The sequence below is a fragment of the Onthophagus taurus genome, chromosome 11 (assembly GCF_036711975.1).
Source record: "Onthophagus taurus isolate NC chromosome 11, IU_Otau_3.0, whole genome shotgun sequence".
Classification (NCBI taxonomy): Eukaryota; Metazoa; Arthropoda; class Insecta; order Coleoptera; family Scarabaeidae; genus Onthophagus; species Onthophagus taurus.
Window position 1 is genome coordinate 25,437,947 of NC_091976.1, and position 14,633 is coordinate 25,452,579.

Below are 14,633 nucleotides of genomic sequence, written 5' to 3' on the forward strand. Positions count from 1 at the left end.
GTGTTTAAAGCGGAAATAAAAAAAATTTCATGGAACGGACACTCCCTTCCCCATATCAATCCATTATATCCAGATTTTTCTCTATTAATTTTTTTAAATGAACTAAAGAATAAATTTCCATTTACATTCCAAAAAGATAATATTGAAACCAGGTAGATATTTTTTAATTGGGAATGCAATTAAAAACTTAAGTCTCATCCAATTATTTCTCTATTTTCTATTAATATATTGCTCTGGTTTCAAAGAATAATTATAACTATAAATGTATAATTTTAATTCACTTAATGTTAATTTACATTTTTTATAAATACTAAAAGAGTGTCTAAAATTAGTGAACAGGGAGTTTGATAGCATTCATAATGAAAATGCATTGTACATGTGTTTGCACGTTATGTTAACTCAATGTTCACATCATGCTATGTGACGGACTGATTACCCACGCCTTTGTTTGCTGTTGGTAGTGTGTACGTTTCGGTTTATATTCAGCTACTAAATTAATCAATCTGACGTTAAATCTCAACTTTGTTCAACGCAGAATCTCGACGGAATGCATAGAATGTTTATATTTTGATCCTATATGTATTCTTGGAATAAAGTTTTTTTAAAATATAAATTTAGAAACAAATATGTTTTGTTTTCTTTTTTTGTGTACAATAGTAAATAACGAAATCCGCGATTATATTAAACTGTGAAATTCGCTAGCGCAGGAGAAAAGGTCCGGTTGATTTATGGTCGCCTTGAGCGGTCGGGACGGTCTCACAGGCAATTTTACATCTTCTCGTCGTTTTCTTTGGATTGAGGCCAAAATGATGATTGCCGTTTCCGTAAAGAATGGTGCGGTCGTTGAATCATTCATGAGAAGACTTATCGGAAGCGATGTCTTAGGGTGTTTAGAATAAAGTCAATTTATTGCAACTTAAAAATGCTGATTAGGTTTCGCTTACACTTGAGATTCGCTTCCTTCATTTATTGAAACAGTTTCAAGTTTAAAAGCTTACGTAGATAACTCTTTTGCACTTCAACCATATAAACAAAATTATCTACGTATCTAATCTGAACGCAAATTGAAGGGACCATTAAGCAATCAACATAAAGGACTTGTGATCGCACTCCTTAAAAGTGTCATCAATCAATTTTTATATGGCAACGTTCTGGAATTTATTGGAACGGTGTGCTGGGAAAGGTGAATGACATAGTAACATTAGGGTACATCGACATTTCCATAGTGAAGTGCCTGGTTCTTTACGTTCTCCACCTGCAGTTGATTGATCGACTTATGCAGGTCGCTTGGTGTTCGATACGGTGTATTTTACGCTTCCTTTTTGGGAACGTGCACCGTAAATATTTTAAATCGATTGCTCGAGGAGCTTTTGCGCGAAATCCCAGATATTCGACTCCTTTAGCTCTATCCGCATGCATATTGGATTGGAAACGGTTGAAGCGTTCAATGCAGGAGCATCGATATTCTTTAGTGATTCCTTCTTCATACATTTCATTCTATGAAACCTCCATTCCACACATTTCTATAAAAAAAATTTAAAAATAAAAATCTAAAAGGATTATATGGATATCCCGCATTTAATATTCCTTTGAAACAAGTAATTTCCTGAGGAAATCCCGTAAATCCAAGCACGTTAGTCCGGATATCTGCCGAAACGAGAACGCAAAATGCACACTTGAGAACGAAAAGCCCATATTTCGCGGCAACCGCTGCGGTTCGAATGAAATACGACGGTAGGAATTCGGCGTAAATGATTTGTAATTCCTCGAACAGACGTCGACAGATAAGGAACACACCCAGCACATAAATCTTCATGATTAATGCGGATTTAGATGAATCCAAGAGTACTGCATTTAATTCTACGTGGCTCGTAATTTGCTTTGTACGCAAACTTTGACTTTTAACACTCGTTTCTGCACCACAAGTTTTAGCTTTAGTTTTAATATATTATTTTATAACCCCTTGGGATATGATAAAGCCACAATTTCCATTGTTGGTACTAATTATGTTTCAGCACAGGTGTCCACACGTGTTTATTCCCTTGGGAATACCGTGGATTACGCATCACACATTTGCTTAATGGCGGGTTGATTGAGTTTCGATATTAATTCATTCCCTAAACATTCATAAATAAATTATTTATTAAATTTAAATGCGTTTTATTCCATGCTAATCGAATCGTTTAAATTTGATTAATAATTCGAAAATTCAGAAAATACATCAAAAAGTGTTCTTTAAATCACGATATTTTACGACCAAACTGAAACTCACATAACCGTACGTTATGTAACGTCAATTACGGGGTTTTTTGGATCCAAAATACGAGTTTGGCGCACCATCCGCGACAGTAAAAGCTCCCCTAATTAACTCATTAAGCTTTCCCCGACGGTGGAACGAACCGCATTGCACCGCAGTACGAAGAGAGAGATTCGAGTAAAACTCGAAACGACAGAAACTGTACCAAAACCAACTTCCTCCCGGTAGATACTCACAGATTAAGGGGCCTTCATTACCGGTCCGAGCATCAAACCGTTGATACAACCCACAACTTCGCTCTCGAACCACTTTACTTAAATGCCAATGGTTTAGATAATTGATGATGATACCTATAAATGGTGACAACTACATATTTAGCTAAAATCGATTAATTTTTAAATTTTTTATCTATCGTGGTATTAAATCACTGAAGGGCTTTATTGTAGTTCATATATCACTTACGCTTGTCGGATTTCATCGACTAAACTGTCAAAATCGCGTTGTATATTGCATTAAGCCGCAAAACTGTTATGAGAGCAATATCCGTTTTCTATTACCGCTCCCCGATACTCGTATATATTAACATAATAAGCATTCAAATAACATAAAGATTTACAAAAGAATTATTCTGTAAACTGATAAAGATTAAAAGTTGCACGTAAAATTGATGTTTGCGGGGATGCTGAAGAATCTGCGGTTCAAAGTCCCAAGACTGCTATCGATTTCGATGAGTTCGGATTTCTGCGAATCGCTCGAAAACGCCATTGACCCAGTGAAACTTTTACCGCTTTATTGTCCGGATGAATCGCCGTGGGGATCGCTTTTTTCTTCTATTTTTTTTTGAATACCCATCCAGAACTGGAACGGCGAATTGCAAATTCGGTACAGTACCAAATTGGGTTATACTCAGTAATTAACTCTTGACACAATATTTCCCTTTTTGTTTTCGTTTATTTCCTGATTCAAAACTCGTTATTTCTCGTTTTGCTATTAGAAAAGTTATAATTACATAATAAATGGTAGTTGGATCATCACAAATTTTGCATGTAAAAATTCCTTCTGTAAATATTGAATTAGTAAGATTATGATAATTGTTAAAAAGAATCAAACACAACTTTAAATTATTTACATTTTCGACTCATAACGTTTCTCTATGTTATTCTAAAGCGCTCCTGCTAAGAGCTCATGAAACTAGCACGTAAATCCAATTATCGATAAACAAAATATTTAACAAGGACAAACGTTGCAATGGCCTCATTAATTATTAATTGGTTAATAATTACCACTAACCGCTAATTGGTGCAGATTATTGAAGTAACTAATAAAATCTATCTGTTCTATCTCGTTGTGCAGTTCTAAATCACAATCATCTTGTGTCTTTAAACTCTTATTCCAAATTGTTACCGAAACTATCTCAAATAATATTATCCAAGAAAATGATTCATACACTTTATTTTAGAAACATCGCATAATAAATATGATAGTAGCAGATGTCGGTAATAACGAAGAACTTCCAAACTTATCAAGAACCACTTTATCAAGACTTGAGAAAATTTGTTAGCAGGAACAATGCCTTAAGCAAATATGAAATTTTCGACGAGAAGGAAAACGAATATATTAATAAGATAGACGATTACATCGATAAGGTTTAAACAAAGCCAGTATCATCACTGTTTACCCAATGCATTGAGCGTAAAAAAAAAATATTATATTGATAATGAGGTTGTATAAGTTGTAAATTGCAAGATTATAGGAACTCTTGATTTTTGTAGTAACGGAGCGATGAGATGAACACCCATAGGAGCCAGCGTTAAGTGTCTTATCACTGAAGACATGATCTTCACTCAAGTTGATGCAGGATAACCTCAGATGACATCTCGAAATCCTCAGGGATCCATGTCTAAAACAACTTGATTGAAATTAAAACGGATCATATACTGACAGAATTTAATTTCGACCAGCCATATAAGATCATATTTAGAAGCAGGGATGATTGGGTTGGGTTGGGTTGCCTTTGCTTGGTACACCGATGCTTCAGAGACCGCTTAAGTTGCCTCTAAGCTCGGATATAACAATTTTTCAAGCTAAAGTTCTTGCCATAAATTTCTGCACAACTTGAGAAAACTCGCCAAGGGCAAGAAAGTTACTTTATGGTGGGTTCTAGGTCACAAAGACATTGTGAGCAATGAAAAGGCGGACAAGCTGGCCAAAGAGTCAGCGAGGACGGCCCTTATTAGACCCCAACCTCGCTATGGACTACAAAAAAGCCACTAAAAACAGGTAATTAATACATGGGAGGATTCAAAAGTAGCCTTGCACTGGAATGAACCAGGACACAAATAGGTGAAGAGTATGATAATTCCATCGCAAAAGAAAACCAAGGAGGTTATATGCCTCAGCATAGGGGACTTAAGGTAGCTCCCAAGTACCTCTTCAACATTGGACAAACTGAGTGAATAATAATAATGCAAAACTCCAGCTCCTGCAATAACATTATCAGAAAGAGATCATCAACGATATTATTTCAACTATGATCAATAGACACTAATCTGCCTGCACATACTGCACATAACCTTGATGATTTTACCAACGCCCAATACAAAGGAATTCTCACTTTTAAACGATTTTTATTATTGCACTTAATCTATTTGTTGTCCGCAACTAAATAGATACAGAAAATTGGATGGAAAATCAATTTCTCTACTTATTAGATCCAAGTGGACCAAGTATCTGCCAATTCTTAGATAAACTAGTTCCAAAAGAGTTTCTACCTTGGCGGAAATGATTACAATTGCAATGGTGTTTATGGTAATAAGTTCCGATAATTAAGCAAATTGGCTTAGATCAAATAATCAATCCCTATCTTGGTCATCATCATCATAATCATTGGTTCTACAACCCTGGAAGAGTCTTAACCTGCTTAAGGATTTTTTTCCATTCCTCCCTTTTACACGCCACCGTTCTCCAAATTCTCACTTCCAATTTTCATAGTTGTCACTATATCCGGTTCCTTATATTTTTGATACAGTTCATGGTTAAAACGTCTGCGCTACTGTCTCTGTTCTTGGATTCCTCCATATATGTGTTTAAGTATATTCCTTTCAAACGTTCCCAGCAATCTTTCATCAGATTGTGTCTCCAAATCATACATTATGGTACACTGGTCTAGTGATCTATCTTGATAACTTATTTTAATTGAAAATAATCTGCTAATTGAGATCACCTAGCCTAATCATCGTTATCTTCTTATGTTTCGTATCAATAACTATACAATGTAGAGTCCACATCAACGTTATCGTCCATGAATCTTGTTGGTCCACGAGATAAAATTAAATCAAAAATAGATTCCTCATTTTCTCGCATACTAGAAAATTGTGTAACTGGACTATATTTTAACATTGTATACGCTACCACACCATTCTGCGTTTATGCTTGCAAACGTATAATAATTGGTACTCAAAAACGTTTTTGCAATTGTACCAAAACCAATCAATTTCCATTGAAGCTTTATCCATTGTGCCATATTGCAATGCGGTCTTCTGCGAAATCGCCTCACTTCGATGAAATCACCGAAAAAGTTTCTGTATTCGTTTTTTGGGAAGCTGTTCCATATTTTTCATCAATCACTCAGCATGAAAAAAAAACCGTCATTTTCACAATATTATAACAAATTATTAATTTCTCGTAATATAGCTTCGAATACCACAATACCATGATGCAAATTAAGTAAATTGTTGAATAACAAGGTTATAATAAGGAGATAATAATTTTTCTTTTACTTCGATGCATTTAGAACGTTATTAAATCGAAATTTAAGATTATTAAAAACATGTTGTGATAAAAACCCAGTCTTAATCTAAAAATTTAATAGATTTGGTTGAAATTAAATTCGTACAAAATCCAATTGTAAATTTCGGTCTACCGGTTTTTATCTCGGTTTTCCCTATCGCCTTTGTCAAGGGAGTAATTTCGCCCAAGTTTATTATTCAATTGGACCCTATTCCGAAGCCACTAAAACGAAAAGCAGACGAACTCGAACGACGGAATACTACCAACGTCGGACGTAAAAACCGTCAGGCGATAACACTTATTACGGGAGATAAACCGTCGCGTTAATTTATTCCTAATTCGTTAATTCCTCTTTTTTTCAGTACGGGTGGGTTAATTAAAAAGGGTGACAGGACATAATAAGATGAGGGTAATGGGATTGAAATTTGTATTTTTTGAATACAAATTTTAATTTAATCTTTCTCAATTTAATTAAGGAATTAAGTTTTGAGATTATAATAATAAATATTAAAGAACGGGATATCCTTTGTGTTGTATCCTTGAGTGATTTGGATAATAAACGAAAATGGAAAAGGATGTTTAATTTTTTTTTTCTATTAACCATAATATTATGGGTTATAATTTGATTAGACAAGTTTTATTGAGTGGCATATTGTAACAATTAATTCCGCATTCCATATACTTTGAGTGCGCTGCCGTAAACTATTTTTAGCTGTATTTATAGTTACTGTTTGGTACGCAATGTAAAGCGCAAAAACCTTTTGGATTCGAAATGGTTAAGAATTATTTTTATTGAAATCAATTCGAAATTATTCGATTTAAATCACGATTTCAATCACTGATTTTAATCAAGCGATTTTATTTATTCAAATCCGAAGGGAATATAAAATTAAAAATTAATAAATAAATTGGAAACTTTTTGGTTTAAATTGAAAATAAATAAAGATTTCATAAATAAGTCACTCGGTAAAGTTAAATACAAAGAAATCTTTTCATTTATGTTCTTTTCAAGGAAAGTCGGAGTTTCTGCAAACAATTTCCCCCTTTTAGTAAAGTAAAACTTTTTGCAATTTGTATTATGCTCTGTCAACCTTACATTTATAACGTCATCCCGTTTGCAAACTCGCAGCTGTTCGCCGTTAAGGAAAGCTTGGCAACAACCAGTATCTTAGCCTTTTAGAGGCAAACTTGTTCCAAAATGAAGTTTCGCCCACTGTTCTCCATGCTCTAGTTGCTTTCCTCGTCGGTTTAACAGTTAATTGTACCTTACAGGGTGCGACGTCTTCAACGAACACACTATAGTGAGAACCTTGAGTCTGGTTTCTACGAAATTGCAAAATTGAATTCGATAAATAATAAATGTCGTCGCGTCTAATCGAGTTTCGCGACGTTTTCAAGTTGAGTTCTCTACCCCTTGAGCTTTGCATATCGATTTTCTACGTCTTTCACGTCGCGCCCTACAAAGAAGCTACTCCCTATGTATAATCAAGTTTTCGCCTTCGTTCCGAACACCTTCACCGATTCGCCTTCGGCAATAATGGGAACGACGGTTTATTAGTGTTTCACTATTTCCGTTTTGCATCATGCAGCTCACGTTTTCCTTTTTAACTTTAAATTGGTCTGTTCGTTCAATCGTTAAGTTGAGAAGATAATTAAATCAACACCATCAACTTCATTTAGTACTTAAATAAAGTGCATTTTTAGAGGTAAAAATATTATTTTTTCGTTTTTGATGGGATGCTGAGTATGCGTGACGGGATTTATATATTCTACGTTAAAGTAAGTGGATTTGTATCACACGAAACGGCGAGAATGGGACTAAATTGATTTTATCTTCACCTACGATGAAATGTTACCTCTATTGTCTTAATCTTTTTCTTCTCATCGTCACGCTCAATACTCTTCTTGCACAATTTTAAGTAATTAGTATCTCTAAAACAAATCACATTTAAGGTTGGTTATAAATAGTTTAAAGATGATTAAAATTTGTAATAAAAGGGAGAAGAAAAAAAATGGTGTCCTTATTAAGAACAACACCTTACCATAAAAGAAAGTACAAAGGGTCACCGAAATGAGGGGACGATAAATCTGCATCGGAGTTCTCAGGCAACGACTGGTAGACACGCGATCTCGTACTCTGCACTTAATCGTACGGCCCCCTCGACGGAGGTCTTTGACATCATGACCCAGTGTGTGCAGAAAGGGGCGCCTTGCACCAGGTTTAAAGGCCCCCGGAATCGCGTGTTCACATTTTCGCCACCACTAATCATCTATCGGGGGCGACGGCGTAGGAGTCTTAAATGAGTTACTGCACCTTTGGCTAGGTGCTAGTCTTAGAAGTTGCCCCGTAGTCGACGGAATTAGGTTAATGGTCCAACATTACTTTCTGACCTGTACGAGTGGAAAATCGGGTGAACGGTTAATTGATTCGGGAAACTAAACATCCTTTCTGTTTTCGTCTGATTTTCGCCTTCTACAAGAATTTTTATGACCTCACTCTGTTTTGAATCTGTCTGCAAAATTATACGAAGTCTCTGAACTGAATGAACCGACTCGGAATTTTACGAGGGTGAAGTTATTTCCGGTGAACAAGTTTCACTTCTGTTAATAACGTCGTGTTTCGTAACTACAATGAATATTTGGACGTTGATATACAAGTTTTGATTTGTTGTTGTTTTCTTTCGTCCCTTTTTTTTTCTTCGAAAATAGAATGTATAAAATTGGGGAATAACATTTTCGTCTTTCTAAAACAACCTTTTACCAGGAACCATTGGCAAGTCATCTCAAACAATAAATTGCGAAAGTTTTCGAAGAGCTTTATGTGTGTTTCCAAGTTCAAACAATTTATATTTTCAGTTGTGGTCAGAAATTTCTGAATCGTGTCGCAAAGTTCAAACTAATTAATTATAAAATTACAACATGTGCAACTATTTTTCGTTATTTTTCGTAATAACTACAACCACGTTTAATGTTACAATAAAAAAGTTTTCCCAACCCGGTTATCATCATAGCGCTTTTAATTTATTACGAAAGTTGTGAAGCTTTGTAGTTACACATTCCACGATTAGAACTTTATTTAAAATTTAGTTCAACAACTAATTTCATTTCACAAAACAAAAAAATTGTAATAAAGACATTTGTAACGCGACGAGATAGGTCGTTTATGCTTTAAAGCTTAATTTTTATATGTTAATAAAATGATATATAAACCCATCGTTATGAATGGTCGTGTAGTTAAACTAAAATATGACCAGCATGTAACACAGATATAGATCTTAATTAAAACTTGCCGGGAAATTCTCAACGACGCCGTCGCGGTCTCGAATTTCTCGATTAGTTTTCCCTACAACGCGTTAAACGTATTCATAGGGGAGAAATTAAAGCCAAGATAAGCGCGGACGAGAATCGACGATTTGGTCCTTGTTATTTCGCCAGTTATTAGTTAACAACTATTACGATCCAAGTTGAGAAATCAAATTACACCTGTATAGAAACAACGAGTAACTACTCTCATCCTTCTCTGGTTTATTGTTGTAGATGGAGAATTCAGTTTCGATCATAAACTTTTAATACAATCAATTAACTTTACCTATTTCACTTTTCAAAACTTTTACCACGTAGAAATTCTCTTCTTTATAACTTTACAAATTGTAGGTGTGATAATTGAGTAGTAACGTTGAGAACTAAATTAGATAAGAACGTACAAGTTTCCACTGGATTTGAACTATTTTCGGCTATTATACACAATTTGAGGATCAAGAATAGCAATGTTCAGACTATAAATTAATCATTCGATGAAGAAGGGCAATCAGATTAAGTTAAGATCTTAAAGAACTTATGCTATTATACTCTTAAGACAGCTTAAGATTAATAAGAAAAAGATTTTTTTGAAAAAAGAAGGATTATACGTAGTTGCTGCTATGACTTGTATAATTACGACTTGAAATACGACCAAGTGGTCACATCGCAGAACCACAATATTGTAATGATGATGACCTATATTTGGATATTGATCCCAAAGCCCAATATACAAATTATATCGGCAAACTTCTTCGAAACACAATCCCTTTTATGTTGTAACGCCTGTTTAAGGTTCTAGGAAGTTTTGCGGATACAACATTTATCAAAACTCGAACATTTAATTTTGTAGATTAACAATAAGTGTAAGTAATCAGTTACAACTGGAATGAAAGGAAGCCTCACAATTTTAGAAGAAGTAAGAAGGTACTCATCATTAAGAGGATAAGTCATAAAAAATGCAATTGGGAGGGACTGTTGTCACTGGAGGTAAATTCAATAGGAAGAAATGAATTTACATCATTGTTACAGAAGTTCTCTAACACTGTTTTGAGGTTCAAATAAGAAAATTTGAGTCCAAAATACATAATTATGCTTTTCATGCTATTTTAAGTTGTCAATTTTGACTTGCAAAGGCTTTTTCGTCATTCAAGAATCCAAAAAAGCCACATTATTATTGGAATCCGTCTCGCAGAATTAGATTTTTGTCGCTTTGTCAACACTATCATGAAGTTTTAATTCTCTCCTAACTAACTTAATAACTGTAGCTCTGATTCTGCAAGAATTGATTCTAAGGTCTTATAAGGTCTAAAGATGTCTGACTTTTTAACAAATACCTTTGTAATTATCTTTGACTATTTTATCAAATTAAAAACTTGTTCAACAAAACATTGAATTTTTTAATAGAGCTGCAAAAAGGAGTCTGGTAACAAAGGAAAGAGATTTAACATAGACAGCAAGACAGACGAGATACTGGAAACGACTATAAATGCAAGAAAAGAACTAGACACAGAAGAGGAAGACTAAAAAGAGAATGGTACTGGAAGAACGAGATTGCACAGAGACTGAAAAGAGAAAAAAAAATACTGGGTGGGAGACTAGAACGGAACTTCTGTGCCTGAAAGGAACTCAGGAGACAAGAGGAAAACTAGAATGAGACTGATAATAGAAGAAAGAGGTTGATCAAAAACTAGAAAGAGTATAAAGATACCGTAAAATGGGATTACTTGGACACACTTTTTTGCGCATTTTTCAAGATTAAAAGTGAAGAAATAAAGTTAGGGCAACAAAAACTTGTTCATCAACCCAACCTAACCTTCAGGATTATACAGCTATCATAAAACATTGAAAATACCTTATACAAACAACAAAAAATATATAAAAATGTGATGTCCGAATAGCCCCGTTGTTGGGGCTTCTTGGACACTAAACTTCGTTTTAGGGACAATCTCTTACTTTGCATGTCAGATGGTCAAGTTCCCCTGAAAATGTAACTAAAGCATTAAGGATGTATTTTTATGTAAAAGACACATTTTTTTAAAAAGAAGCGATGAAATCTGGACCTGGACTGTTGTTCTTAAAGACCTAGACCTGCTTCCCTTGTTTATCCAGGTATCTTTTCACCACATCTTGAATGTCGGTCTTTGTCGAGGGGACCCCTCAATTCGCAACAACAGCCAAAGTTTCAGAAATTAACAGTTCCTCAGACTTGCTTAAAACAGTCGGATGTCCAACGGGTCTTGAATTCCTTCCAAGCATCTTCAGCAGTATAGAGTGGTGTTGTTCATTTTTTATTGAACTTAATATCAATATCTTATCGGCAGACGAAACCGCGGTTTTAGATAAAGAAAGATTCAAGCTTTCAAGTGGTGCATTTAGTTTTTCGTTATCTTCAATAATAAGGAAGATATCAGCTAAGAACGTAGATAGGAAATTACGGGTAAAAGTTTATTGCTGGGATGTTTGTTGCTATCATCGCACGGGTACTAACTAATAGGGGTCCTGGGTGCAAAATGTGTGTGAACAATCCTGTGACAGTACAAGACGGAGAGGGGAGCCTCGCGCGGAAGGATAGCCTTCCTCCAGTTCATAAATTTCCCGATTGTTATCGAAAAAATATGCAAGACATCGATGGGACAAAATCATTTCTATCACAACTCAATACAAATTTGTCTGGAGAACTCTGACGCACGCGTTCCAAATCAAAAAGTATATAAAATTGAAATTTCACCTCTGCATTCATAAATACGACAGATTGACAGTTTGCTATATATTGCCTACAAGCTAAATGTAAGAAAATTGCAATTCAGTAGCAACTATAAAAGCTGTTATACAACACCAATTTAGAAAAGAGATATTGAATTGTTAGCAAACGTGTCAAAGCAATCAACTAGAAATGCGAATGATAGCACTTGAAACGTTATTAAATCCTTTATCTGATTACACTTTTTTTTTCATATAAATTGGCTTTTTAAATTGTATTAAACAACTCAAACGTTGTATAAGCCTCCACTATCATGAAATATATTTCGATATTAAATTTCAATCGTATCGTTTAACCGGAAATTATACTCCAGATTATTTTTATTCGCTTCAAAATAAGAATACAAATGGAAACAAAAAAAATGGTTTGTCATAATCAGTGGGTTCATTGAAGAAATTCTTTTGTTGATTTGATTATTAATCGCTGATTTGTTATAATTTATCTTAAAATAGATGATAAATGATCTAATAAATCTTATTTAGTTAAAATTTAACTTGTTAAATGTAACTTTAAGACTTTTAAAAGCAATCAAATTAAAAGCTCTTTCGTTTTCGTTGTACATTTATTATTTTCGTAAACGGTTTCCTTTTTTCTGATTTCTTTTCATTAACTCCTTCATCTCAAGAATGATTTATGCGTGACGTAGTTTGATTTATAACATTAATAATATTTTTATACCAAACGATAGAAGCGGTAATTTTGTAACACATCGAATGATGGACGGTCTGTTATAAAACCTGTCCGATCTTAAATGAACTATAGAGCTTTCCCAATAAATAAATTCTTATATCCACAACGTAAATATATCTTTACATAGTAATAAATTAATCATCGCTGTACATCTTAAAAACAACACCCACTTTTTTTGGGTTTCATCAAAATACACATCATAAACATAAAGATTATTAATAATAATAATTAAATTTTTTTTAATAATAAACACGTTTCATAAAAAATTGTTGTGTATATTCAAAAATTTCTTTTTGAATAAAAATTGACTTACTTTTACTTTTTTGCCGCGCTTGGCGGCAATGGCACGTGATTTCCTCCGTATTCTATCCAGATGGGCGGCTTTAAAAAAATCTATTCGGAAAAAAATTAAAAATGTAAAAAAAATTTTTCACGAAACCCGCACGATTACCCGGTTAGCGCTAAGGGGTTGTGCGGCGGCGTCGCGACGTCGTCCTCGTTTTCGGGAAAGCGCGCGCGCGTTTCTTGCCGTTCCGCCGAACTGAAAGATGCAAGGGACGCCCGGCTACTGGTGAAACGACGCCGGGCGTCGCGGTGCGCTGATAACGAACGGACCACGCAGGTTTTTCCCAAACCATCCAAAACCAACCAAACCCCAATTTCAACCAATCTCGAACCCCCTCCTGGCTTAAAACCACGACTTCCATATAAATTATTGCCATATTAATGTTAGCGACATAATGGTAATCCTTTTAAATCCAAATCGGAAGATATTATTACCTATAAACAAGATAAACAATTACAGAGAAACTTGTAATAGTATAAAACATTAATAAATGCAAATAATTTTTATTTTACCTCACATTTTTAAAGTTGTCTTACTTAAATCAATCTACTAATAGTACTCGGTACTATTTTTATAGTATAATTATGGAAAAACCACACTTTCCAAGAATTTTAGGCATATTAAGTTCTTATTTGACAGCTGAAAACTTAAATTAATAAAATTTTTGTTTATTACTTAGTAATTATAAAAGAATTGACCATACCAGCAAAAAACAAGGTTAATAACCAACTCTAAATGCAATAATCCATAATTAGTTTAAAATAATTTTGAAAAAGGAATATAGGTTAGAAAATCTTGACAATTACTTTTTAAATTTAAATCAACTTCTTCCACTGTTATCTTTACAAAAATATCTTCGTGTTTCATCTGTAATCATATTCTATAACTCAATAAATTAGCTAGAAAGAAAGAAATTTGAAATTTTAAGAAAGCTAAATGAATATTAAATGATATTAAACTATTAAATGTCAAAAAAAATCTGCATTACCAACATTTCTGACAGATCTAAACAATGTAGTGTTTTATTGACAGATGTCGCCACAATTTTAACCCATAACACTCATAAAACGCCAAAAACACATCATTTCGTGGTGGTGAATCGTCTTGTGAATATTTTCTTGACGTTTTATCGATTGAGGGGTTGTTTTAGTGCCATCAGGTCGGAGGAGGAAATAGAGGAGATTGAGATAACCGATTTCGACATAGAAAATGAGTTCACCATAAACCGTTCGCGACGGAAACAAACCAACGACTTCCATATAAATTATTGCCATATTAATGTTAGCGACACAATGGTAATCCTTTTAAATCCAAATCGGAAGATATTATTACCTATAAACAAGATAAACAATTAAAAAGAAACTTGTCATAGTATAAAACATTAATAAATGCAAATAATTTTTATTTTATCTCACATTTAAAAGTTGCCTTACTTAAATCAATCTATTAATACTATATTTTTATTGTATAATCATGGAAGAAGCACATTT

The 14,633-nt window shown here is 34.0% G+C and overlaps 1 protein-coding gene across 2 annotated transcripts in view; it reads right to left on the reverse strand.

The window, feature by feature from the left end:
• The window catches only part of LOC111413293 (Transient receptor potential cation channel gamma), a 116,362-nt gene extending 101,890 nt beyond the window's left edge, over nt 1–14,472 (reverse strand). Inside the window, exons 1-5 of one of the 2 annotated variants that reach the window (XM_071200616.1) lie at nt 14,132–14,472; nt 13,847–14,010; nt 13,656–13,782; nt 13,249–13,577; nt 13,111–13,190 (exon numbers count right to left, since the gene is read on the reverse strand). The gene's annotated coding sequence lies outside the window, so the exon portion shown is untranslated. Of the gene's footprint in view, nt 1–13,110; nt 13,191–13,248; nt 13,578–13,655; nt 13,783–13,846; nt 14,043–14,131 lie in introns of both variants that reach the window. The other variant, XM_071200615.1, reaches the window with a different exon arrangement.
• Between the last annotated feature and the right edge of the window lie 161 nt (nt 14,473–14,633).